Source organism: Sciurus vulgaris (assembly GCF_902686455.1).
Source record: "Sciurus vulgaris genome assembly, contig: HiC_scaffold_604_arrow_ctg1, whole genome shotgun sequence".
NCBI classification, from domain to species: Eukaryota; Metazoa; Chordata; class Mammalia; order Rodentia; family Sciuridae; genus Sciurus; species Sciurus vulgaris.
The window spans coordinates 460254-487768 of NW_027632417.1; the positions used below are offsets into that span (position 1 = coordinate 460254).

At 41.3% G+C, this 27515-nt stretch overlaps 1 pseudogene across 1 annotated transcript; it reads right to left on the reverse strand.

Annotated features, from left to right (window-relative positions):
- Window positions 1-454: 454 nt before the first annotated feature.
- On the reverse strand, window positions 455-27515 carry LOC306652799 (5'-AMP-activated protein kinase subunit beta-2-like; annotated as a pseudogene). Its single transcript has 8 exons — window positions 27479-27515; window positions 23526-23681; window positions 9078-9244; window positions 8179-8273; window positions 7828-7948; window positions 4502-4635; window positions 3727-3838; window positions 455-687 (listed from the first exon to the last, which is right to left on the reverse strand). The product of its transcript is annotated as a 5'-AMP-activated protein kinase subunit beta-2-like (transcript).

Below are 27515 nucleotides of genomic sequence, written 5' to 3' on the forward strand. Positions count from 1 at the left end.
CAATGTCATTAGGGCACCAATGACAAGAGGAATGGAGCAATTTTGTATTCTTTTGTTAATATTTATGGATATCCTCAATTGAAGCAGTGGAGGGATTAGTGTTGCATATGCCAGCATCTCCTGGCTTAAATTGTTGATCGTGGAGGTAGGTGCTGTGAAGTTAGGAATGCCTGTGCTCATGTGTTCTTGTGTCAGAAAAATTAGGGATCAACATTCGTAAATTTGGCTGTCCCTTGAGAGCAACAGAAAATAGACAGTAACTTGCAATTTCATTGTTGTTCTAAAAAGGGGAATGAGGGCCGGTATTCAAGGTTGCATAGAGAATGAGCAGGCAATAATTACTTCCTGTATTTGTAGTGTATGAAGAACCTGAACATATGTTGTGGAGTTTGAGGGTTGACCATGATCCATGGCGAATTTCATCGGTTGCCTTCTCTGTATTTCTGTTTCAGCGTCAACGACATTCAGCTTTTCTGCTCCCATAAATATCCTTGCTCTCCTCTTTTGAATATTCAGCTTGGAGGCTGTGAACCATTTCACTTTCAACACCATTTATGTTCAAGCCTGGTGTTATGCCCTGTGAAACTGTGTCCATCATGCCACCCCAGGCTAATAATTGATCCACCAGCTTGTTTTCTGCTCCATCCTGGAGCTGGTTAGAAGTCTCCTGGTAATATCCCAAAGACCCTGGCAGCAGAGAGGTATTGGTCTCTCAAGAAGACCAACCACTTTGTGAATACATATTGACAAGTCATATCTGCATCTTTTTATGTTTTGATGTGATCCTGGAAAAATCCCAGGAGGTGACTTTCAGGTTGCAGCCCAGTTGTAAGGCAGCAGCAAAGAGAAGAGGACTGGCAGTTGAAGTGAACAGAGAACAACTCTCCTTCCATGTCAGGTTCGTCCTGCCCTCCTTCCAACAGGCAGAGTGAATGACTCCCTCCTCTCTTCATGAGCCATGAGAGGAGACACTCACATTCACATGGAACATGGGCATCCCAGGTTCCACCTGTCTCCTGTCCACACTTTGTAGGACAGTAGTTGATGCCAGACTGTTGGAAAATGATGTGTCCCATATCAAGGATCACCTAAATTATGGAGATGAACTGCATGCTCTACTGAGCTGAGCACATACCACCCATCTTCCCATGTGGCTGGAAGGCCCCTAGGTGTGTTTCCTGAGTCTGAAGAAAGCCCGGGTTTTTCTGCTCCTGGATCAATCGGGTCGGAGGTCAAACCAAGTGGTGGGGTGCTAAGATTGTTGATCCATGTGCCCTCAACCACCCCTCTGTCCCAGCCTGTTGCACTGATATTGGTGGGGTCTAATAGCATGCATCAGGAAGCAGATGAGCTGCCCTCCATTCAAAACGGTGAGGCCAAGGGAGCACCGCGGCACCTGTTGGAACTGGGTGGAAGTGCGAGCTTTCACACTTCAATGGGATTCCTGGTCCTGCATGGATATGAGGGGATTTATCGCTCACAGCCTGTTTCCTAGTTGTCCAGGAACAATGATAGAATCATTTCTCCAAAAACGCAAGACTCAGGCACCCGCTCCCTTCATCTATCCTCCTGCCCTCACACCTGACCCACCGCATTTCTTTAATGTGGGTTTGAAGAGTACAGCAGCTGAAAGGTCTCTGGTTGCCATGGGAACCCTGACGCTTCCGCTTTCTCAGTCAGCTCCTCTATGACATCAGCTGGATTCTGGGGTGCCGGTGCAATGTCTCTGGAGACACTCTTGAAAGTACATGTTGCCCAAGGCTTTACAACCACTCTGAGGTGTGCAATCCACTGACTTCTCCTACTGGAGCCTCGAAGCACCGTGACCTTCACAACCTAGCTGACCAACGCCTGCTCCTTCCTCTTAATTAGAGGGTAGTTTCCATGTATGACTCTCATGTCACAGGAGAACTGGAAAACAATTGTTACGTTTTTCTGAATAAAATTGATTGCAACCAATTGAATGAAGGATCGAGGATATGAATTTAGCCACTTTTCTCTCTGTAATAAATCTTGAGAGTAAAAACTGGAATCATAAGGATGCCACCTCGTTTGCCTGTTTTTATCTCCCGGCAGCATCTGTCTAAATTGCTGAAGCAGTTTTACTGAGGGAAACAGGCTTAGAATAGGAGGCACAATTTCCTCTGAATCAACAACTCCTGAGATGGTGGGAAGATCCACTTCCTGAACTGGCTTGTGTCTTATGCACTTTTCCCTGCTCTTTGGCATTTTTCAAAAAATGTTCAAGAGGAAAAATAGGGAAAAAAATTCTCTCCAGGAAAGTGTCAGTTAATTTTGAATGTAACGGCAAGTCATTCATGTGTGAATGTTCCCCAATATCTCCATTCATACTCACTAATTGAGCATCATCTCACTCCCGCATATTTCTGCCTCTGCCCCTGTTCCTGGCCTTCTTGGTTCACTGATATATTTTCCTGCTCACGGATCTATCAGCTCCTTCCATTTCCATATTTTATGAAGAGGGGAAATATCTTTCCCTCACGACAAAGTGCTAGGCTTGGGTATTGTCCAGCAAAATGGATCCATAGTGGATTGTTTTGAACAGGAGAATTATGAATTCCTTAGATATTGTTTTGCTTGGGCATGTTTGCTTCTCCGCATAAAATTTCACGAATTAAGACGTTACAAGATCATAAGTTGTATGTCAGAGGAGCCATTCCAGTGCAGGCCTTATAGCCCATCTGAGAGAGTGCCTGCCTTGATGCTTGAGGCCCGGGTTCGAGTCCCCAGCACTGTGGGATTGTGGAAATTACAGTGGAAACCCAATCTGAGCTTCCCAACCTTCCATCGTCTTTTCCTTTTCTTTTATCCTCCCGTCACAAAAGGAATCAATACTCTAAAACAGCACCAATTTCTCATGCAACCCAAGTCCACCAACAACTTTCAGCAGCCTACTGTGCTCCAAGAGAGCAGTGCTCAACAGTCACCTGCATTTCCTCAGAGGACATGTTCCATGACTTCACTCTACACACCTTAGGACAGAGATCAATGGCCTCTCAAGAGTTGGCTAATGCGAATAATATTTCTGCACCTTCTTCAGCTGTGCATTGTGCACAGGTTTTCAGGAAATTCACAATAACAACTGCAATTGTACCTGGCACTCACCCCGCTTCTTGGACCCACTGCCCTATTCTCTGCCAGTGAAGGGGCTTTCAAGACAGAGCACTTTCCATCTGTACCACACACATGGTCTAATGTTAAGCCAGGAGGTGAACACGAAAGACAGCCGCTCTTGTCCCTGGAACTCCTCTCGCACTTTTGCTTTGCGGAGGCTTGCCTGTGATTTCTTGGTGAGTAAAGTTAGGACTTGGGTCTGAATCCATGTTAGCCTGTATTGATGGCATTCAGGAGTTTCACAGGCCTTTCACAACCCACTCACCCAATGTCATTAGTGCTCCAGTGTCAAGAGGAATGGAGCAATTTTGTATTCTTTTGTTAATATTGATGGATGTCCTCAATCGAAGCAGTGCAGGGATTAGTGTTGCATATCCCAGGATCACTCAGCTTAAATTGTAGATCGTGGAGGTAGGTGTTGTGAAGTTAGGAATGCCTGTGCTCATGTGTTCTTGTGCCAGGAAAAATAGGAATCAACATTCGTAAATTTGGCTGTCCCTTGAGAGCAACAGAAAAGAGATCATTACTGCTACCTTCAAATAAAATGCAGTAACTGAGCAAGTAACCACTACACAACATGTTACCCCTAACCTTTCATATTGCTGAGATGTGAAGAACCAAGGACACCACTTGCCTTAATAGATAATGCATAGAGATGGTTCAGCATAACATGGGTGGGCTCAGGAAGTAAGGCTGTATCACACTAACAGACACTGAAGATTCAAAAGAACAACATTATTTTTATGAACAAACCATCAGCTTACTCTTTCTCAGAGCTTTCTGGGACTGTTAAGAACACCTTATCTTTATCTCCTTTCAATAGTGTATCCGCTCCTGTATGTACCAATAATACATTCTTATTACAGAGAATTTGGAAAATTCTCAGTTCATGGCAGAAACCCTAAGCATCAAGATCTGCTAATCTTAACAGAGCTAAAACAAAAATCTTACCTACAACAACTATGGAAGATTTACATTAAATAGCAAAAATAATCTTTGTGAGAATCACTGAGAATAAACACAGAAGTCAATTATATGCAAAACAAAAATTGTAACTCTTTTGTATATCCCAAATGATAAGTATTCCTTATCTCATGTTGTAATTGAATTCTCAGAAATTGGTTCTACAATACACTCTGGTCCTGATTTTTTTCAAAAATAGAGACTACTACAAGTTTTGATTTTAGTTCCTGAATAAGCTAACAAACCAGACTTGATAAAAGGGGTCTATAGTGTTATTCATATGTATATGATTTATAATCTCAATATACCTTTATAGTAATCCCAACCTCTATGATTACTGAATTTTGGCCAAATTAATCCTACAGTTTCCCAGATCCTCCAGAAAGATTCTCAGGAAACTTACAGAAATATTTGTGTCCTTGTTAAGAATAACTTAGAGTAGGTGAGGAAGAAGGATGGGTGGGGATTTGAATCTCTCTTCAGATCAAAATACATACATTTCTTGACCATAAGGCCCAGGGGGTGAGATGGAAAGATCTAAAAGATATTTCCACAAATATGAGCAAAAGTACAAAAATTAGGACAATGCATAGAAGAATACATGGCCACTAATATTAAATATAGAAGTCATGGATCATAACTTTTAATCCATTGGGTCTACAAGTGTCAAGTAGTGCAAGGAAAATGTCGCTGGCAACAAGGTTCAATGAAAAGGAGAGGGATCATAGACTTGAACTAAGGAAAAAGCTACCCTATTTATCAGTTTTACAACCTTGGAAAATGCCTTTACTACACTCAGTTTCCTCATCCATAAAAATAAAAAAAAATCCTTGTCCTATTTTCAATGTTATTGAGGAAACTAAAGAGATCATGGATGTGAAGAGGCCTTGCAAACTTTCAAACAATGTGTACAAATTAGATTTCATTTTTACCCCCAACCAAGCAACACATAACAAGGTTACAAATTCTAAGATTACTGATACTACAGTGACTGCAGCAATAAGAACAAGAGTTATGTAATAGTCATTAGGGAAATGAAAATCAAAACCACAATAAGATGCCATTTCATACTCACTAGGATGGCTATAATTAAAATGACAAACTTATAAATACTGGCAATGATGAAGAAGTTGGAACGTTCAAACTACAGTATTCCCATTGCCAGTGGGAATCTACAATATCATAGCCACATGGGAAAACAGTTTGGTAGTTCTTCAAAGAGTTAAACAGAAAGTTACCATGTGACTCAACAATTACATTCCCAGGCATATATCCAAGATATATGTGCCCACATGAAAACTTGTATGTTAATGTTTACAGTACCAAAAGCCAGAAACAATACAAATGTCTATCAATAACAAATAAACAAAATGGTATGTCCATACCATGGAATATTATTGTCATAAATAGATACATGTTTCAATATGGATTAACCCTGAAAACATTAAGCTAAGTGAAAGAGTCTCACAAAAAACACCATGAATAGACAAATCCGTAAAGACAGAAAGTAGACTTGTGGTTGATAGGAGCATGAGAGAGGAAGTAATGGAAAGTGACTGCAAATGGGTACAAGGTTTCTTCTGGGGATAATAAAAATGCTCTGGAACTAGTGATAATTTAACACAACTCTGAATACACTAAAACTTATGAAACTGTACAATTTAAAAGGATGAATTTTATGGTATGTAAATTATACTTCAAAAATGGAAAAAATAATGCATCCTAGAAGAAAAAAATTTAACAATAAAGAAAACTGATTTTGTTTAAAGATTTTAAAAAATGGTTTATAGTCTCCACTGTAAGATTATAAGAGTTCATTTAAGGAACTGATTTCAGTTAAACATATATGAAGCAAAAGCAAAATTAATAGATACAATATTATAAAATAAATACAAATATTATACAATATCTTAAAAACTTTCCAAAGCACATCCAATTATTATGTCATGTAATCCACAAAACACTGCTGGGAAGTACACAGAATAGTCTTTTTAAAATTTCCTTATCATCATCATCATCATCCAAAACAATACAAATTGGTTAAGTAACTGGCTACAGTAAACTTAGTGCAAATTAGAACCTAATAAAAATGTATCCTAAGGCTTACCTGAATGGATTGGAAAAATAGGTGAAAGAGGGAAGTGAGAAATATCAAAAGTATGCTGGTATTCTCTCTGTATATTTATGATTGACTATTCATTGGTTGCTTTGCCAGAATCATATAATGCAAAAATGTAGTTACCAGTGGCCTCATAATTTAATTTGGTATCTTTAAACCCTTTTAGATCTCTGCCCACCAGTCAAAAAGAATGTGTAGCTTAACTTTGAGGGCTTATATAATGAAAACATTATTATCCAAAATTTCCTAAATAATTATTATACTACACAGTTTTAGAAACAACATGTCACCCTTGTGCCCTGTGATTATTGATATGTTCCACTTCAGGACTTGTGATTGCTGAGAAACACTGAGTGCAACCCCTGATATTACTGTTATGGCATACAGAATCAAAAGAATTGAGGGCCTTGTCCACAATGGTAAAACTACTTAGTAGCAGAGGTGGGTTTTGAACTCAAAGCGAGAAGAATACTCAGTGTAAATACAGTGCACAGTTCCTTAGACAGGCATAGCTCTTACTGTAAAGTAGCAAAACAGTAATTATGAATGTGGTTTGGAGAATATTTGCATTACTGACATAGTAAATTAAGTAGAGATGACGGTCTTGGAAAAAATAATATTATAGGAAACAAAAGGGACTAGGGATATAACTCAGCTATATTATCACAAGGCCCTGGGTTCAATCCTCAGCACTGTAAGAAAAAAAAAAAGAAAAAGAAACAAGAGTGTATAGAGATCTTTTCCCATACCAGGAAATTTTTTAAATAAAAAATTTACAAAATTTTGATTATATGCAAAAGAATTGCCTGATATTGTGTGTGTGGTTGTTGTTTTTTATGTGACTTTTCTCCAACGACTACTATACTGGTAGGGTCTCAGAAAACTCAGAACTGCCAACCAATTTATCAAACTGGCAGATTAAGCTGAGGCATCTTAGTAAGACAAACAAGGCACATCTAGTCTCTGCTGGGTGATACCACCAAAGGTCAATGGAAAACTTGAAATATTACTAGAAAGAGTTTTCAAACAATAGGTTATAGTCTACTAATAGGCTGTAAATATACAATAGCAGCCATGAGCTGTGGCACAGGCCTGTAATCCCAGTGACCCAAAAGACTGACACAAGAGGATCTCAAGTTCAAGGTCAGACAGCAATTTAGTGAGACCCTGTTTCAAAATAAAAGGGGTTGTGGTTATGGCTCAGTTGGTAGAGGGTCTCTGAGTTCAATTTCAGTACCAAAATAAATGAATATTTTTAAAAAACAGAAAATAATACATCACAGGGAATAAAGGCAAACATTATCCCACATATTACACTTCTGTATATCTGTGTATGTGTGTGTTGGGCTTCAATGCAAAATAAATGTCTTACTGTAGATACTTGGTTAAAAAGTTAAAGTACACTAGACTGAGACTTTTTTGGTATAAAGAATAGACTCTAAATGTTTATATAAGAAATATGTGCACATATATAAAGGATTCAGAAGATTCCTCCGAAGAAATGGAAATTAAAAAAAAAATTAATAGATTAATTTCAAGAAGGAAATTTTAAAACCACTTCTGTGTTACAAGAAAGACAAGGCAAAAGAGAACAAATGTTATAAAATTGCCTCGACAACATGTCTCAGAACTTTCCATAGAATCTAGTTTTAGAGCACCAAACTCCTCAAAATTGGATTTCTTGACATAATTCAAATTGTTAATCATGCCAACTTGACTGGTAACCATAGGCTGAAATAATAAGCAGAAAAAAATTATTGAATTCCCTTTTCAAATCCTTCTCTTCCACCCATCCTCCTCTCTGAGTCTACTGAAGGTTACAAATAATCATGCTCAGCATCACCATCTTTTATTGAGAGGAATCCTTTAGTGTCAGGGAACTGCTACCATCAATTCAGAGAGCAATGATAGTTAAAATGAGGCTGCTAAGTCATGGTGACCTTTGGAGGTCAAAGTCTTACCTCCGATGGATCATGAACCCACTGTCCAACTACAAAAAACTTGTTTTATTTCTCTCCCAACAGGGTGATCCAAGATGACAATGAAGTCATTATGGGTATAGAAGAAAACAGAAGGTCTTCTTTAAGAAGACAGAATATAGAAAACGAAGTGGTAATTATAGTATTATACCAATGACTTCCCATAATCCTAAGCCACTGTGTCCCTTGTGTAAAAAATAATATATACATCCAATATCTTTATCTATATCATCTTGGACATATGTTTCCAACCCTTCCAAAAACTTTGTTTCTTAAACCAATGTTTAGAAAAAAATAGTCAATGATTTCCCAAAATGGTGCATCTTGGTATAACAATTTTACTGTAGCAGAACAGATCCCTCACAAGTATAAGCACCTTAACAGATTTAGGATATAGGAGACCTTAAGGTACTTTCAATATTTTGGTGAGTCATTACTGGAAAATGACCTATCTTGTTATCTGGGCCATTCTAATAATCAGTTAATTCATCTTTACTCTGCAAGTACCACATAACACTACCACCTTAAATTTTACAGTGCATTTTGCTTTAGTGTAGAAGTCACAGCAACAGATTCTGTCAGTTACAGGCTTCCTCCAAACATAGAAAAGACCTGTGTAACACCATCCTAAAAAATGCACTGACAAAGCTATTATTAATTCCCTTGAGGTAATGATATTCTAAGTGGTAAAGCATCTGACTCAAAATGAGGTTAAAAAACAATGCCATAGATACTAAGTGGTTACAGAATAGGACATATTCCAAAGAAAGCATCTAGTGGGTGGAGATGGAAAGTCCAGGCTGTTCACTCTTATTAGAAAAGACAACAGGTCAGGCTCTATTCCTGGATTCCACAGTCTCAACCAAAACACTTATCTTCACCTCTTAATCAGTAGAATCTTGGTGCTCCAGTTGTTGAAAGACCCAGAAATGAAGACCTCCTTGCCTCCTTCAAACCAGTGGATAACAGTGGGCTGGGTCTGCTGGGTGGGCTTTATGGAGTCATCCAAATCCTGCTGCCATGATGCAAACTGTTTGTCCCCAGGGAGCTGAAAGAAGGAATAGGTTATCCGTAGAATAAATTGTGACCCAAGAATTCTTAAAAAGATCACTCTCCTTCTTAGAGTAGAGAGGGGTGTAGGATTCAGCTAAGGAAATAAGCCTTAAAATTAGAATAAATCATATTTTTACAAACCATATAAAAAGAACTCATCTTGAACCACAAATGGTCAAGTGGCTTATGCTCAAGTGCTGCATAAATCATATTCTAACTTTTGAGTTTGCATATATTACTTACTCTTTCAGATTCTTAAGATTGACCTTAAAAAAAAAAAAGAAAAAGAAAACCCTACTCCCTACTGCCAGTTTAATTCATAGGCAGGCAATTATAACATGCTTCTGAGAACCTCTTAAGGGAGAGAAAAAATGAAACGAAGGAGGCTATATTTTTAAAAATTAAGTCAGGTATATATTGTTCATAAGCAACTATAAATAGTTCTCAATTATCAACTGTAAAGAAAGTTACAGATACCAAACTTCATAAAAAATTAAAAACTTTATTTTAACTAATAAGTTACACAAAGAAGGGACATTAAAAAATTAATATTAAAGATCTGGGGAATTAGCTCAGTGCCAGAGCACTTACCTAGCCTATGTGAGGCCCTGGGTTCAAGCCCCAGAACCACAGACTAATCAGTTAATTGATTAAAATAAAAAAAACAGATCATTGATTTTATAAAATGTAGAAATAGTGGGTAGGAATGTAGCTTAGTGGTAGAGGACTTGGTCTAGCTAGTGAGAGGCAGTACTAGAACAAAAAAAATGGTTATGAAATCATACTTGCTCACCTATGACAGGTTTATTCTGTTTGAGGTATAGGAATGCAAATTTTGGCATCTGGAACAACAAAAGACAATGAAATCATTTTTCTTTAATAAAAACAATTATAAAATCAAATAAAGTTTGCAGGATTCTGAAAAATATTAACTCCTTAGTTCTTCTTTTTTATTACCATCCCTTTAGACCAGCAGTTGGCAAACTGCAGCTAGTAAGCCAGGTGCTTTTATAAAGCTTTTAATGAAAAATAACTACACTCATTTGTATGCCTATTATCTACAGCTGTTTTCACACCACCATGGAAGCAGTTGTGAAAGACTGTATTATCTACATAGTGTAAGGAATCTGGCCTCCCAACCACCTGTCAATCTGCATTCCGCCCGCCTCTATCTTTACAGGAATTTCCGGCCTCCCCATCACCTGTCCAGTCTGTGTTCTTCCTGCCTGTCACATTACAGGAATTTCTGGCTTACGGCTGCCTAATCTTCCTGCCTCCCGTGTTATGTTCTAATATGTCATTGGTCCATCAGTCAGTCTGTAAGAATTCTCCTCCGTGATTGGTTCCTCTCAGCCCGCGAAATTCCTATGTCTGAGAGAAACCTTGCGCCATGTTCTCTCTTTTCTTCTTTCTTCCCCCCCCCCCCGAGCGGATGTGAATCATCCACATAAAATAAAAGTTCCTTGTGTGAGACCTATGTCTGCAGGGTGTTTTTCTGGGAGCTAACGATGAGCCATAACTGCCCCTAACATCTGGTGCCATGACTCGCCCCAGAGATGTTTACTAAATCATCTCAAACCCCTTCACATATTCCCTGAATCAGAGCTAAATTGTACTTTAGATAGTAAGTCAGAATGGTCTATTTATGACACCCTAAATTCTAGCTTTATACTAGGTAAAATTATATGCCTAATTGTACTAGTTATAATTAAGTACATATGTGGGCAACCTGGTGAATGGAAAGGGACATTCCCCCTTCGTGTTTTTCCTTTCTTTCTTGCTAAACCTAACAAATTCTCTTGGATTCTCCCCCTGCTTTTAACCCTTCTTTCTCTTCCAAGTTTAATCCAGCTGATGAGTCATGTTAAAAGATGGAGACGGTTGGCAAGTCACCGGAGAAGTCCGCTTTATTACAAGATGAGGCTTACATATATACTCTTGGGGCTTCCGGGTTAAGGGAGAAAGTGACGTGTGGGTTGCTGATTGGTCCAGCTTGCCGCCGGCGGGAAAATAGGTGGCGGGAAGCCAAGACTTATGGGAAGAAGCAGCCGCTCAGGGGCCATCTTTGGTGTGGATCGGACTGCATATGGAACCTTACATTCCCCCCTCTTTGGTTTATGGGAATTCGGGACGTTGATTTTCAATCTGGCTGCTTGCTGCTGATCAGGGGCGTCGTCAAGGGGCCCGGGGCAGGGGGGTTGGTTGTGAGGGGAGAACAAAGCATTGGCTATTATATTGCATAATAAGCCATGTCAGATCAGAGTACTTCATCCCCCGTAAAGCCCATAAAACTCCCTTGGAGCCATAAGTCCTCAATTTGGTCTAGGAATTCATTGTAGTCATTAGTCGGGTGGAGGAGTCATGCATCAGTGTCCAAGGTCCGTAGAAAGGATATTAGCCTTGGAAGAAGTTGGGGGAAGTCCATCATAGCAGGACGTCACCAGGCGTTGTTCCCAGTAGGTAGCAGTTGATAGTTCCTGAGGAGAAGCTGGTTAAAGGCTTGGTTAGAAATTTTTTGTACTTGGTCTCTAACGAACCTTATGAGACAGGGGAGGAAGAAAATGATGCAAAGAACTCCAATAAGTGGACCTAATAGAGGGAGGCAACTATATAATTTTTCCCTGTGGTGGTCACTGCTCCCGGGGTTGAGGCCCCTTTGCAAGTTGCACAGGGTTGTCCATATAGGGTTTTAATGAGTTCCAGTTTGTTGACAGGTGGACCAAATCCAGCTAGGGTCAGGGAAAAGAAGGGGAAAAAAGCAGAAAGGGAGGAAGTTATCCTCCTGAATGGGTGAGAGGCGTGAGAGACGGAGTTTCAAAGGATTAGAGGGATCCACGGAACTGGTGTAGATGTTCGGCTTGCCCGTCAGTCGGGCAGGGTTTTAACCTAGAAATATGGATCCAAGGAGTGGTCTCGTTAGAAGGTAGGATGAGTTTAGCTGTAGTGGGGGTACTAAGGATTACTGGGTATGGTCCCAGCCATTTAGGAGATAAGGGTTCAGGTGTGGTTGGTGGAGTATAATAGGCAAGATCCCCTGGGTTCAAGGAGGGAGGAGGGGAGGTTGCAAGAGGACGGGGAAGTAACCAGTCTTGATGTTTCCAAAGTTCAGCTCTAAGGTGAGAAAGGAGAGGAAGGCTGAGGGTATTTGGGATGTTTAGAGAGGTAGGAACAATTCTGGGGGGTACAGGAGATCTTCCATACATCACCTCAAAAGGGGACAAATTGGTAGGTTTCTTTGGAAGTAAGCATAGTTTAAAGAGTGCCAGAGGGAGGAGGCAAATCCAGTCTAAGTGGAGTTCTAGGGAAAGTTTGGTGAGAGTCTCCTTTATGGACCGATTTGCTCTTTCAACCTTACCTGAGGCCTGAGGACGATATGGGCAGTGTAGATGCCAGGGTAAGGCTAGAGATTGAGAGAGAGATTGGATTACTTGAGCTGTGAATTCCGGTCCGTTGTCCGATTGAAGGGAGGTAGGCATCCCAAAGCGTGGGATGATGGAGGTAAGGAGGTGATTGGCGACAGTGGAGGCCCTTTTGTTGGTAGTAGGAAATGCCTCAATACAGCCACTAAAGGTATCTAGGAAAACTAGGAGGTACCAGTGTCGGCGAACAGGAGGCATGTGTGTGAAATCAACTTGCCAGTCTGCTGCCGGAATGGAACCGCGGGCTTGATGTGAGGGATATGGGTAAGGAACTGTAGTGGTGTTAGGGTTGGTTCTTGGGCATCCGAGCCGCGTGGGTAGTTGGGACGCTTGTAATAGCTTGTGAATTAGGTCAGAATTGGTAATGGTGTTCCCACGAGTTGTCATAAATCCTCTCTCTTTCCATATTGCCGAATGGGAGAGGAGTGTGTGGAACACATATTTAGAGTCGGTGTATAAGTTTAGGGTTTTCCCTTCGGCCAGAATGCATGCTCGAGTTGCCGCGATAAGTTCAGCTTGCTGATTGGTGGTACCCGGAGGGAGAGGTTGGGCTTCTATAGTGGCTGTTAGGGAGACTATGGCATAACCAGCTTTGGGGGCTGTTGGACTTCTATATAAGGATCCATCCGTGAACCAATTGTGATCCGCATGGGGTAAGGGGCCCTCGACAATGGTAGAGGGAGAATGAGTTAAGGATTGTAATGTTTCTAGACAGTTGTGAAGTGGAGGCTCTGGGGTAGGGTGAACAGGAAGAAGAGTGGCTGGGTTGAGAGGAGAACAGGATTGAAAGGATATAGAAGGGTTTTCTAAAAAGGAAGTAATTAGGGCTAAAACTCGTGAGGGGGGTAAAGTATGCAGGGACTTGTAAGCTAGGAGATCCTTTAGATGGTGTGGAGAGCATATAGTTAAGGGGGCTCCAAAAGTAAGTTTAAAAGTTTCCTGCTGTAGTTTTTGGGCAGCTGCAAGGACCCTGAGACAAGGGGCCCATCCCCTTACTGTGGGGTCAAGTTGTTTTGATAAATAGGCTACTGGGGCAAATGTGGGGCCCTGCATTTGTCCCAGTACCCCTAGGGCCTGTCCCTGATTTTCATGAACATAGAGAAGAAAGGACCTTGTTAAATCTGGTAAGTGTAATGCAGGGGCGGATAGGAGTTTGAGACGTAGGTTATTAAAAGGCGTTTTAGGGGAGGAGGGGAGTGGTTCATTTGGGTCTCCTTTAGAGAGATCGTAAAGGGGTTTGGCTAAAAGAGAAAAGTTAGGGATCCAAGCACGGAAATACCCTGCTAAGCCCAAAAAAGAGAGAATTTCAGCCTTGGTTTTAGGTACGGGCCAGGACGAAAGGGCTTGTTTCCTGTCAGTTGTAATGGATTTATGTTGTGGTGTAAGAACCCTAGGTAAGTGACTTGGGAGGCTGAGATTTGAGCTTTAGAAGGTGTCACTTTGTATCCATGTTGGGCCAAAAAGTTAAGCAAGGCAGCCGTGTCCCGTTGAGAGATATCCCAAGAAGGGCTACAGAGAAGGAGATCATCAACATACTGCAAAAGTGTGGAAAGAGGACAAGTGGGGTAGAAATTTTTGAGGTCATGGGAGAGGGTCTGTCCAAATAGATGTGGGCTGTCCCTAAAACCCTGAGGAAGAACCGTCCAAGTGAGCTGTTCGGAGTGTCGTGTGTGGGGGTCAGTCCATGTGAAGGCAAAAAGATCCTGTGAGGAAGGGTCTAGAGGTACGGAAAAGAAGGCATCCTTCAAGTCCAGAACTGAGAAGTGAGTGGAAGAAGCTGGGATGAGAGAGAGTAGAGTGTAGGGATTGGGAACAAGAGGGTGGATGGGTATGACAGCAGCATTTATGGAGCGGAGGTCCTGTACCAAACGGTAGGAACCATTGGGTTTTTTTATACCCAGAATGGGGGTGTTATGGGGGACTGAGTGGGACGTAGATATCCTTTGCGAAGAAGGTCAGAAATAATGGGAGAAAGTCCGAGAAGGGTAGAGGTGGTTAAGGGATACTGAGGCTGATGAATAAATTTGGTAGGGTCCCGTAATTGGATGGAGACTGGGGGGCACTGAGCTATGGAGGGATTGTCCGTGTCCCAAACTGAGGGGTTAACAGGGTGGGAGATACGTGGATGTGAGGAGGTAGGATCCTGCAATAGGGCCATAAAAAAGGAAGTAGAGGCATCGAAAAGTGGGAAGGAAATAGACGCCTTGAATTGGGAAAGAATGTCCCGTCCCAACAAGGGAATTGGGCATTGAGGCATGACTAAAAAGGAGTGGATAAAATGTGAAGAGGAATTCTTAAGGCGACACAGAAGGGGGAGTTCTGAGTGGATATATGCGTTTCCCTCCTACCCCGACAATAGGAGTGGAACTAGGAGTGGTGGCACCATGGAACTCTGTCAAAAGTGAGAAGGTTGCTCCTGTATCTAATAAAAAGGTGACAGACCGGCCATCCACTACAAGGGTTACCCTAGGCTCGCGAGTGGTGATATTGAGGGTCGGGTGTGGCCCAGGGCTCCGTCAGTCCTCTTCAGCTAATCCCACTATCGGAGGACAAGAGGGGGGCATTCTAGCAATTGGCCCCTCACCCCTTCGGGAGAAGGGGCAATCAGAGCCCCAATGTCCTGTTTGTTTACATTTGGGACAGGGTTTATTGGGGGGCCATGGCTGAGGACAGGAGCGTGACCAATGACCCTCTTTTCCACATTTAAAGCAAGCTCCAGGAGGGGCCCTTGTAGGGATCGGGAATTTCTGTGAATGGGGAACAGGATGAGGAGTCCCCCTGATCATTTGAGCAACCATTAGTAAATCAGTTTGCCTGGCCTTATGCCTTAGGCGTTCTTTTTCGTCATCTCGTCCATGGAAAACCTTAAAGGCCAGCGACAGAATCTCACTTTGAGGAGTTGCCGGTCCATGTTCCAATTTTTTTAATTTGGCCTTAATGTCGGGGTAGGACTGAGCTAGGAAACTGGTCATAAGGATATGACGGCCCTCATCTGTGTCCGGGTCCAGTGTGGTATATTGCCTGAGGGCCTGAGTAAGCCTCTCTAGAAACTCAGTGGGGGTTTCATCCTTTTTTTGGATAATTTCCTGGACCTTCTGAAAATTAACTACTTTGCGGGCTGCCTTCTTTAGGCCCACAACGAGACACGAGGCAAACCGATCTCGGGCTTGTATGCCTTGATTTGTATTGTAGTCCCATTGTGGATCGATTTCTGGGACCGCTTCAGGCCCTAGAGGGAAAGTAGGGTCTGTGCGATGTGTTTCATTCGCATGAGTTTGAGCTGCATCCCAAACTCGTCGCCGTTCCTCGGTCAGGAGGGTGTTGGCGAGGAGCATATATCTTTAAAAGTTAAGCTGTAGGCTTGTAAAATCCATTGGAATTCCTTTATGTAAGTGGTAGGATCGGAGGAATAGGAGCCCAATTTGCGCTCCATCTGAGATAAATCAGCCAGGGAGAAGGGGATGTGGACACGGACAATACCTTCAGCTCCAGCTACCTCCCTTAATGGGACCATAAAAGTGGGAGGGGCCGGAGGGGGTCCATGGGAGCGCGTGAGCGGCGGGCTGAAGGAAATAGGTGGAGCGGTGGGTGTAGGAGCTATGGGCGCCGGAGCCAAGGCGGCGGGGGGGCGGGGGGAGAGGGGAGGAAGGTGGCTCCGGGAGTATAGGGTTGAGAGGAGGGGCCCTATAAGGGGGAGGCTCATCGGCGGGGTCAAAAGAATCAAGAGAGGAGGATGGGGGAGGGGAGGACAATGAGGAAGCAATCTTAAGGGATCTCCTTCCACTTGTTCAGGCGCTGGCAATAGTTGAAAAGGTCCCTTAAAAGATTTGGATCAGAATTTTGTCAATAATTTGGGTTTGATGTCAGGCTTAAGGGAAAGAGGTCCAAAATTTTTGAGGAGACACTGGAGGGGTGTGTCTGCCACCAGGGAAGATGGGGAGGTCCCCATGGTTAGAGGGAAGAAGGGTGTAGGGAGCGGAAGACCTCGGGCGAGGAGGGAGCAGTCTGCGAGGTAAAGGGCGTCCCCAATGCCTCGAGAGAGACCCGGAGGGGGATCAATCTACAAGGTAAAGGGCGTCCCCAATGCCTTGAGAAGGATCCGGAGGTTCCGGAGACGGAACGGAAGGGAAAGCGCAATGGAGATCGTCACCTCGATCGCTATTCCCAAAGGGGTAAGGAACCCGGATGGCCACGAGGTTACCAGTACTGGATTTAGGCAGTTGGAGAGGAAAGGTGACTGAGGTTCCCCGGGGGTAGATTAAGCTCCTCACTCCTCATAAAGTGTCTTCTATTGGCCTCTTTTGTGTTCTGACGGAAGGGCACAGGGGTCCACTGTGACCATGAAGGTCGTGGTGGGAGGTTGTCCCCCCTTAACTCAGCGTCGGGAGGCTACCGGACGGTCACGGCTAGTACTCCCGCGTATAGCTGAGGTAAGGTGTGCTCCTCCAAGGGGAAACTTACGAATTTTCGAAGCCGGTGTTGAGTGTCGAGAGCCAGCGCCGGAGCAAGAGGACGAGGGTGGCCTGCCAACAGAGGAACGGAGTGCCGTTGAAGGCTAACTCCGTCCCGGGTTTCGGCACCAATAAAAGATGGAGACGGTTGGCAAGTCACCGGAGAAGTCCGCTTTATTACAAGATGAGGCTTACATATATACTCTTGGGGCTTCCGGGTTAAGGGAGAAAGTGACGTGTGGGTTGCTGATTGGTCCAGCTTGCCGCCGGCGGGAAAATAGGTGGCGGGAAGCCAAGACTTATGGGAAGAAGCAGCTGCTCAGGGGCCATCTTTGGTGTGGATCGGACTGCATATGGAACCTTACACATGTCCTTACAGGTCTCCTACTGCAGAAGCTCCTGTTCATTCCTCTCCTTTGCCTCATTCTGTTTCTCCTTCTGCTCCTCCATTCAGCCTACCAAGTCCCCCCACCACGCAGTCTTGTACACACATTCTAGCTCCTTTATGGGAGGTGGCTAGCACGGAGGGAGTAAAACCTGAACACGTTCTCTTGGCTGATTCCTTATTTTCAAATATTTTCTTTCTCGCTTCTTAACTCTCCCTGCAGGCTCAAGAAATTAAAAGGACCTAAGCATCAAGTTTCTGCTAGAACATATTATCCCCTTTCAGATTCAGATCTCAGTCAAGGGTTACATTGAAATGTAAATGAAGAAAGGCGCAGTAGGAAACCAGTTTCAAACCCAAGGGAAAAAAAAGGCTAAAAGTGTCCATTTTAAATTTCTCCTGGGCTACAACTCAGAATACTTTTCAACTTTTCTTTCCTCATTTTCTCATGCTTAAATTAATAACCATTATTGTTTTTCTTCTAGGAAATGCTGTATTTTTGAGCTCACAAATTTAATCCTATTGACCTAGGTTAATAATTTTTGATCAGTTCTTTTAATCCAACTCTAGAGTTATTTTTGAACATCCATTACATTATAATGAAAATAAATATTACAAGGCCTTTGCTTTTGTGTTAAATATAAGGGTGCATGAAAATTAAAACTTTAAAAATGGATCCAAATATTTTTAATTCACGTGATTTAATAGATTCAATTTAAATTGGTTAAACTAATAGAAGTAACATGTCATTAAAATTAACTCACAAGTCTCTAGGTGGTCACACTAATAACATATTAATGTTTATAAACTGTCTAACATCAATTTTTCTAGGAATTTTCTTCAACAGAATAGAGAGGGCAAATACTGTTGGTACACTTGTCTGATATCTTGGTTTTTCTACAATAAGATGAGTGAATTGGAGTCAAAATGTATGGGATTATTCAAATGTGTTTGTTACAGTTATCTGATTAATTTATAAAGCTATTCCATGGAGTAACATACTTAAAAACATTATTCTTTTTATATTAAATGTGTTCATATTTTCCAGGTATACAAGCCTTTAAAGCAGAAAATTTATCAAGCTGCTGTTCTCCAAATTAAACCTGTCTGTAATGGTTAACCTATCATTTAATGTTGTATTATAGAACCTTTCATCAATAGGGTGTATAAAACCTAACATTGCACACATATAAAGATTGCTGACATAACTCTTTAGATCCACATTTCCATTAGAGAACAGAGCGCCATCTGATCTCAGCTTAATTTTCAAAATCTGTGTTTATATACTCCTTTGCCCCTCACTGAAAAGCCCCATGATACCTGAGATAAGGCTGTGCCTCACCACCCTGCTACACATTACAATGGCTCCAAAGTAAGCCTGACTTTAACTCATTTAAAGTTGTGTTCAAAAGTTTAATGTTTTTTGTATCTCAAATGAGAACTCAGCCAAAATTCAAAATAGCTATTGCACAAACTGAATGTTTTACTGTTGATGACTCCATTTTGTATTTTCTTTGTAAACTCTAATTGTTGCCTGATCAATATTTTGCAGAAGTACTACTTCAAGATCAAACATTATAAATTAACTTAAAATAGTAAGCCACCACCTATAGAACAGATCATGTAAACCCCAATTGGATAAAAGGGGGTAAATAACTGTAAAGTTATAGACATTAAAGCTAAAGCCCAGTACTCTTACTTTATGACTGGTGAGACTGTCTTGCTCGATGGTTAAGATCAAACTTAGAGATTGAGATTAAATACAGAGATCAATAAAAGTCCATATTTGGGTCTTGCCCTCAAAGTCAGCATGAACCCAGGGAACAAGAGGAATTCCCCAAGAAGCTTTGCAACTCTGGGTCACACAACCTCCTGACCAAGGAGATTGTTGAGGCCACTAGAGGAAAAGCCCCTCAGTGCACCTGCTGCAGAGGAGGGTCATGGAAAAAGGGAGACATCCCTGATGCTTTCAAATAAAACCATGTCATCGGGAAGACCCTGCCTAACCAAATGGCACTAATGGAGCTAAAAAACTGCTCTTAAGTTCTCTATTAGTGACCCCTGTGGAAACTCAGCTGACTCTTTAACAGACAGGAAGAGGTCACTTTGACCAGCTTGATCTTAAACACCTAGCATATCAGTTAAAACCAAAGTATAGCCATTCTTGCCATTCTTGGGCATTTAAAAATAATAGTAACTATCAAGAGAAACTGTCAGAGTCAGAAGTTTTTAGTCAGTTTAAGGCCTACAGATACAGGTAGGCTTAATCTATGTTTGCTAGTAACAGAAGTATAGAAATCTCTACTAAATGTTGTGTTCACATTCCTGATAACCTAGACAATGTTAAAACTCCCAAATATAGGCCTGTCCTCTCCAGTCTTTGCTAGGCCTTGTTATGGGAACAACTTCTCAGTTCTTCCACCCCCTGGTGAGGAATCATTGACTTCTGTCATCTTTATAACATGCATTAGCACGTTCCAGATCCTGCAACATTTATATTGTAACAATCTGATTTCAGTACTCATGTCTTTTTGTTCTTCTCCCATAGAAGCACCCATCCCCAGATGCCTTTACAGCCTGCTCTCCCCCGACCGCACTTCTACCATGAACCCCTCAATTGATTTCTAAAAAAGAACCTCCAAACTGCTTGCCTCTCACTGCCCACTTCCAGCTCGAAGAAGTCAGATCAGTCATCACCCCTTTTCCCTACAGCAGTGAAGGAGTTCCTAGCATTAGAGGGGTAAATGAAGTTAGAATTGGGGACAAGTAGTTAATGCAGAAATAGTGGATCAATCAAATCGAGAAAATGAAGTCCATGAAAACCATCTGCCTTTGGAAGCCTGGAAGGAGAATGAACTTTTTACATCTCACCTGCAAAACCAACCCCAGTCACCTAGGCAGGAAGGAGAGAGAAGGCTTCAAAAAGAACTGGAGAACAAGATTTTTTTTAGTTTTCATGAAAAAGGAAATGGGGGAATGTAAGAAATCTGGCCTCCCAACCACCTGTCAATCTGCATTCCACCCACCTCTCCCTTTACAGTAATTTCCGACATCCTCATCACCTGTCAGTCTGTGTTCTTCCCGCCTCTCACGTTACAGGAATTTACGGCTTACGCTGCCGTAATCTTCCTGCCTCCCACTTTATGTTCTAATATGTCATTGGTCCATCAGTCAGTCTGTAAGAATTCTCCTCCGTGATTGGTTCCTCTCAGCCCACGAAATTCCTATGTCTGAGAGAAACCTTACGCCACGTTCTCTCTTTTCTTCTTTCCTTTCCCCCTGAGCAGACATGAATCATCCACATAAAATAAAAGTTCCTTGTGTGAGACCTATGTCTGTGGGGCATTTTTCTAGGAGCTAATGACGAGCCATAACTGCCCCTAACACATAGTCTAAAATATTCACCGTGTGGTCCCTTACAGAAAATATTTGCTAAGCCCTGCCTTAAACTGGTAACAGGTAAAAGGGACTTTACACTGTTAAGTAATGATATTACCAAACAAAATAAAGTGCATTAATAAAAAAGACTAGCTTATTTACTTATGATTTTTTTTGTGTGTGGTGGTTGTGGGGAATGGAAAATCTACTTTCCATACTGTTTCTCACTATTCCTCAAAACTACACTCTGAGAAACCAGGCACATGATCTAAAATAAAATTCAAGTTCTGAGGATGAAGCTCAGTGATAGAGCACTTGCCTAGAACGCATGAGGCCTTGGGTTCCAGCCCCAGAAGCACAGATTAATTACTTAATTAACTAAAAGAAAGAAAAAATCTGAAAAAAGAAAACTGAAGAGGCTTTTACAATATTACATGGAATTAGCATAAGAGAAAATCTAGTATCCATATTCTAAAGGAATTGCATTCTGTGTGACTGGTTGCATTTGACAGGAAATTTTGCATATGCGTAAGAATAACCTAAGATTCTGATTCTGACATAGGACCTGGGAATCTATTTTTAAAATCATCCCAGATAAGACTGTGATTATGTTAAAATGGAGAAAAACCTCATCTTTTGAGGTACATCATAATTTGTTATAACATCTGGAATTTGCTTCAAAAAAATTGGTGGAAAAAAGTTGGTGGAGGAATTGTAGATTAGGGTATAGATGATATGCATTCATTCATGCTTTGATCAATCTGTAAACTTGGTGAGAGGCACACACAGTTCATTATACTGTTCTCCCTACTTTGTAAATGATTCAAATTTTCCATAAAGTATTTAAACAAATCTCAGGTGATTCTAATACAAAAATAAGATTGAGAACCATTGAATTAGTCTGCTGAAAAAGGCTGGCATCCAATGGAGGGTTCACTGCCATTGTTTCTATAAATTATTCTACAACTTAGGATTTTTCATTTAGAATCTGAAAACCACAAACTACTAATGCTCCAACATTCAAGCAAAGCCCTTCCACTTATTACATGACATTTCTGTGGTAGGATTGAATGCAGCTGACTAGAAAAAAAGGTTGTTTGCTTTAAGTAAAACAGCAGAACCACTGATAAAAGAGGCAAAACAACAATTAAAATTATAGTTTGAAGAGGCTTTAGTAAAATACAGAGGGAAGAAGAGGGTAGCTTGAAAACCCTTAGATTTGGGTGGGACCATAAGAATTATATGAACCATTTTCTTGTTTTCCAAATGGCAAGATTGGAGTGAGGGAAAGAATAATCCAGAATAGGCCCCAATTCACAAAGAACAATTTGACTTTAATTAAGGACACCAACGACTTCAGTCATGTTTTGAAAAATACAATGTACTTAAATCCTGAGTTATTGAAGTAGGGAAAGAGGTAAAAATGCAATGAGGTTGATCACCTTGGGAAAGCTTTAAAGAAGTAAATACAGATGGCTGGGTAGACAGACCACATGATGAGGAAGAAGTTCTGAAATGGAAGAAGAAAGAAAGAAATGGAGAAAAAGCCCCATAAAATGCCCCTTTCCACCACTCTTATTTCTAATTCTTTGATGATGTTCTCAATTGGGATCCAAAAAAATGAACCACAGTATCCAAATTCCATGTACTACTGCTGTGGCAAATAAAAGTACTTTCTCTCTAGAGCCTCAAACATATTCCCCAATTGCCTCAATCTCTCCATTTTTCTATTTCACCCCTGAACAGCCTACCAGAAATAATTAAATGCATTTTTGCTGACACTTCTAAGTTATTAGAAACAATGTAATCACATTGCTGTCAGCTTCATCTGTCTTTTCTGTTAGGAGGGGAACACAATTGACCTCTTCCTGTAACTCCTTCAATTGAAAGCAAGGTTTTCAGGGAAGTAATGAATTGTTGCTTTTAGGCTAAGGAAATATTTGAAGAACAACTGTGGAGTGGAGCTATCTGGGGATCACTGGCCCTCCCACTATGAGAAGCTGGCCTGAAAGCATAGTCACCACAACTACAAAATATAGGACAAAAACTGAATAGTCAACTAAATGATGCCCTTTATTGATCTCCAAGTCTAGACAATTATATAGAATATTTATATATTATAACTATTCTAGTTAACAAGTGGTGGGTGCTTACAGCTATGACAAAGGGGAAAAGGACCCAAAGTGCAGAGTTCCTAAAAGAGCAAAAAGGATCCAAATAAACAGAAAATTCAAGGAAAAGAATCACTTAGATATTTCAAGGAAAATTTAAGCAACTGACCTAGGGCCAGTGGCTCAAACAATCTACCACCTCAAGTTTTCCACCAAAGATTACAACCTATAAATTGCTAAAAGAACCAAGGATGGTGAGGGTGGGGGACATGTCTATGGTTCCTGCCCTAAATATGTGGCTCAAGTTTTGGTCAAACCACCAAGAAAATAAGAAATCCATGTCTGCCTTATATTTAGGCGGCACCAAAAGAAGAATAATGCCTCCCTCCCTGGAATATCCCTTTAATTAAAAAAAAAAAGAAAAATTCTGTAACCCAGTTTAGTGTGATGAAAAGGAGCCAAGGAAAGGAGGAGGAGTCTGGAAGTCAAGCAGTAGCTGCATCAACATGGTAGGGGATGTGGAGACGAGTACCTTGGAGTCCAGCAGGCTGAAGATGCCTGGGTCCCTGATGCTCCCACCATGATCTTGTGCTCCTTGCCTGGGGCATGGCCGTGTCACCCTCCGAGTATGCAGCCTTTGTGCTGTGACACTCCCCAGACACCCGGTTGCTGGTGGTTTTTCCTATGGCTGCAGTTCAATTCGGGGGCCACTTGGTGCAGAGAGCTACAATCGGCGGGGAACAAACACCCCAGTTGCCGAGCCAGGGGCACCCCGGCCCGGCCTCTGCACCTGGGAACCCGGAAAGGAAATCCCCGCCTCAGGAAACTGTGCCCCGTGGTCCCAAACCTCCTGGCCTACAGGGACTCCCTCAAGCCCCCTGGGTCTCCCGCTTCCTCCACTCTGGAAACCCGCCCTCGGGACTCCCCCACAGTACTGCACCCACTCCTGCACCCCATCACCTCCAGGGATGTGCTCCCTCTTCCTGGGACCACTGGCGCATTGGCTGTCGGGCAGGCAAGGCCACCAATAAAGTTATTGAAATTGAAGCCTCACCCATGGCCAGGGATCTGGGTTTCCTCCAAAAATGGCTACAAGGCCCGAGGTGTGGGGCCACTCCTGCACCCTCCTGCCACCCGAACCCTGGCTCCCCTGCCAGCCCGCCCGCCTCTCTAGCTGTTGCCACCTCAATGGTGGGTGCACACAGCCTCCAGTGCCAGGCAGGGGCATTGGACAGGGACCACCCCGTGGGGACACCATGCCCGAAGCACCAGAGCTGTGGGCCCCGCTGCCTGGCAAGTGGACAGCTGGGAGGACGTCAGGGGCTCAGTGCCACAGGACAGGTGTAGCTTTCTCTATTGCGGCCTCACTCAGCCTCAAGTGTGCTGAAATTTGAGTTCTTCTTTTCCTATTCATATCCCTTTAATTTCTTTGGTCTCTCTAATTGCTCTGGCTAGAGTTTCAAGGATGATATTGAATACAAGTGGTGAAAGAGGGCATTCCTGCCTTGTTCCAGTTTTTTGAGGGAATGCTCTCAGTTATTCACCATTTAAAATTATATTAGCCATGGGCTTAGCATAGATGGGCTTCACAATATTAAGGAATATTCCCACTAACCCTATTTTTTCTAGTGTTCTGAGCATGAAGGGGTGCTGTATTTTTTCAAATGCTTTTCCTGCATCTATTGAAATAATCATGTGATTCTTAACTTTAAGTCTATTGATGTGGTGAATTACATTTATTGATTTCCTGATGTTGAATCAAACTTGCATCCCTGGGATGAAACCCACTTGATCATGGTGCACTATCTTTTTAATATGTTTTTGTATGCAATTTGCTAAAATTTTGTTGAGAATTTTGGTGTCGATGTTCATTAAGGATATTGGTTTGAAATTTTCTTTCCTCAATGTGTCTCTGTCTGGTTTAGGTATCAGTGTGATATTGGCTTCATAGAATGAGTTTGGGAGGGTTCTCTCCTCTTGTATTTCATGGAATATTTTGAGAAGTATTGGAATGTGCTCTTTAAAGGTTTTCTAGAACTCGGCTGAGAACCCATCTGGTCCGTTACTTTTCTTTTGGTAGGCTTTTGATGACTTCTTCTATTTCATCCCTTGAAATTGGACTATTTAAATTGTGTATGTCCTTCTCATTCGGTTTAGGCAATTCATATGTCTCTAGATACCTGTTGATGTCTTCGAAATTTTCTATTTTGTTTGAGTAAAGATTTTCAAAATAGGTTCTAATTATGTTTCATATTTCACTCATGTCTGTTGTGATATTCCCTTGTTCATTCCGAATTTTAGTGATTTGGGTTTTCTCTCATCTTCTCTTTGTTAGTTTGGCTAAAAGTTTATCAATTTTGCTTATTTTTTCAAAGAACCAACCATATTGTCAATTTTTTGTATTGTTTCTTTTGTTTCAGTTTCATTGATTTCAGCTCTGAGTTTAAATACTTCCTGTCTTCTACTACTTTTGGTGTTGGTGTGTTCTTCTTTTTCTAGGGCTTTGAGCTGTAGTGTTAGGTTGTTGATTTGATGATTTTTACTTCTTTTATTGAATGTGTTCCATGAAATAAATTTTCCTCTAAGTACTTCTTTCATAGTGTCCCATTGATTTTTATATGTTTTTTCTTTGTTCTCATTTACCTCTAAGAATTTTTAAATTTCCTTCCTAATATTTTCTGTTATCCATTCATCATATAACAGCATATTGTTTAATCTCCAGGTGTTGGAGTAGTTTCTGCTTTTTACTCTTTCATTTATTTCTAATTTCAATCCATTATGATCTGATAGAATACAAGGTAATGTCTATATCTTCTTGTATTTGCTAACATTAGCTTTGTGGCATAATATATGGTCTATTTTAGAGAAGGATCCATGTGCTGCTGAGAAGAAAGTGTATTCACTCTTGGTTGGATGGTATATTCTATATATGTCCTTTAAGTCTAAATTGTTGATTGTGTTATTGAGATCTATGGTTTCTTTATTCAATTTTTGTTTGGAAGATCTACTATCCAGCGGTGAGAGAGGTGTGTTAAAATTGCCTAGTATTATTGTGTTGTGGTCTATTTGATTTCTGGAATTAAGAAGGATTTGTTTGATGTACATGAACACATTAAATGTTTGTTTCTTGTCTATTTTCCTTCTATGACTCTGAGTTCCATGAAAATAGGGATTTTCTGTTTTTCTGTTTTTTCTGTACCTAGGAGATCATATATACTGAGATATCAGTAAATGTTTGCTGAACAATGTTCTTGAAGAATAGTGAGGAATTGAAGTTTATTTTCCCAGGGTCCCAAGACAATGTGGAAATGAAGAGAGCCTAAATTAAGCTCTATGGTAATTGGTCTTTCAAGGTCTACTCTCAGGAGTAAGGCATATTGTATTTGTGTAATCCTGACTTTCTGAAATCCTGGTAGGCCCTGCACATTTTGGTATAAGGTTACAAGAGGAAAAAGATATGACTGCCACACTGGTCTTCCAGACCAGTTCAGCCTTTTAACATGAAGAGAAATTGGCCAAGGCACTTGAGATCTTATGAAGTTTGTACTACAGAATTCAGAACTTCATTTGCTTCAAGGCCATACTGTATTCATTACAAGTGACATTTATAAGATATCTTCTATGTGCTAGGCATTCATCTAGCCTTGAAATAGAAAGGTAAATAAACATGATTATTTAAAGAGCTTTCAATATATTAATAAAGGAGGGAGGAAATATGCAAAGGTTTGTCCTGTATAAACAGAAAGTAAAGGGAGGGCATACTAAGAAGAGAACATCATAAACAAAAGCTCTGGGTACAAGGATATCTGTTATATTGTTGCTTAGTGAGTAAGTCATTCAGTGATTTTAGAAGCCTTGATGTGTGGTAAAGACTAGTAAAAAATGAACCTGAAAAAGCAGGTTATACCAATCTGTGGTGGAACCTAAATATTACCCTATGACATTATACCTTCTGGTAATACAAAGAATTGGTATAACTTGATATGGTTTTCAAGGAAAGAAAGTTGCTGAATGAAAGAACCCTTGTGAGATTGGCAAAACAGGGAAAGAACAACGAAACTTGATTTCATTCATGCAAGAATGTGGGTTCAGTGTTATAGAGAAGGGTGGAATATTTCCCTTGACAAGAGGGCAATAATTCCAGAGAATGAAGGAAGAAGGAAAATGGGATTTGGTAGAGGGAAGACAGACCAAAGAAGAGGGCAGACTGAGCTAGGCAGGCTTGAAAGACTAGGAGAAACTAGGTCAAAGATGAACTAGTGAAGATAAAATTCAGGGCTGAGAAAGACAAGAATTTGGTAGGTAGACAGGTAAGCCATGGGTAGATTAAAAAACTCAGGGTTCCTGTGTTCCTGTTGGAAGTTTGGTAAAGTCATAGGGATTCTTCTCAAGATTTCTTCTTTGCAAAAGCTGGAAGAATGTGTGCTAGGCTTCTGCTACCATAAGAATCTAAAATTTTTGTACATTTTTCTTCGGATCACCTACTCTCATACCCGTAATGCAGATTCTTCCAAATACTCAT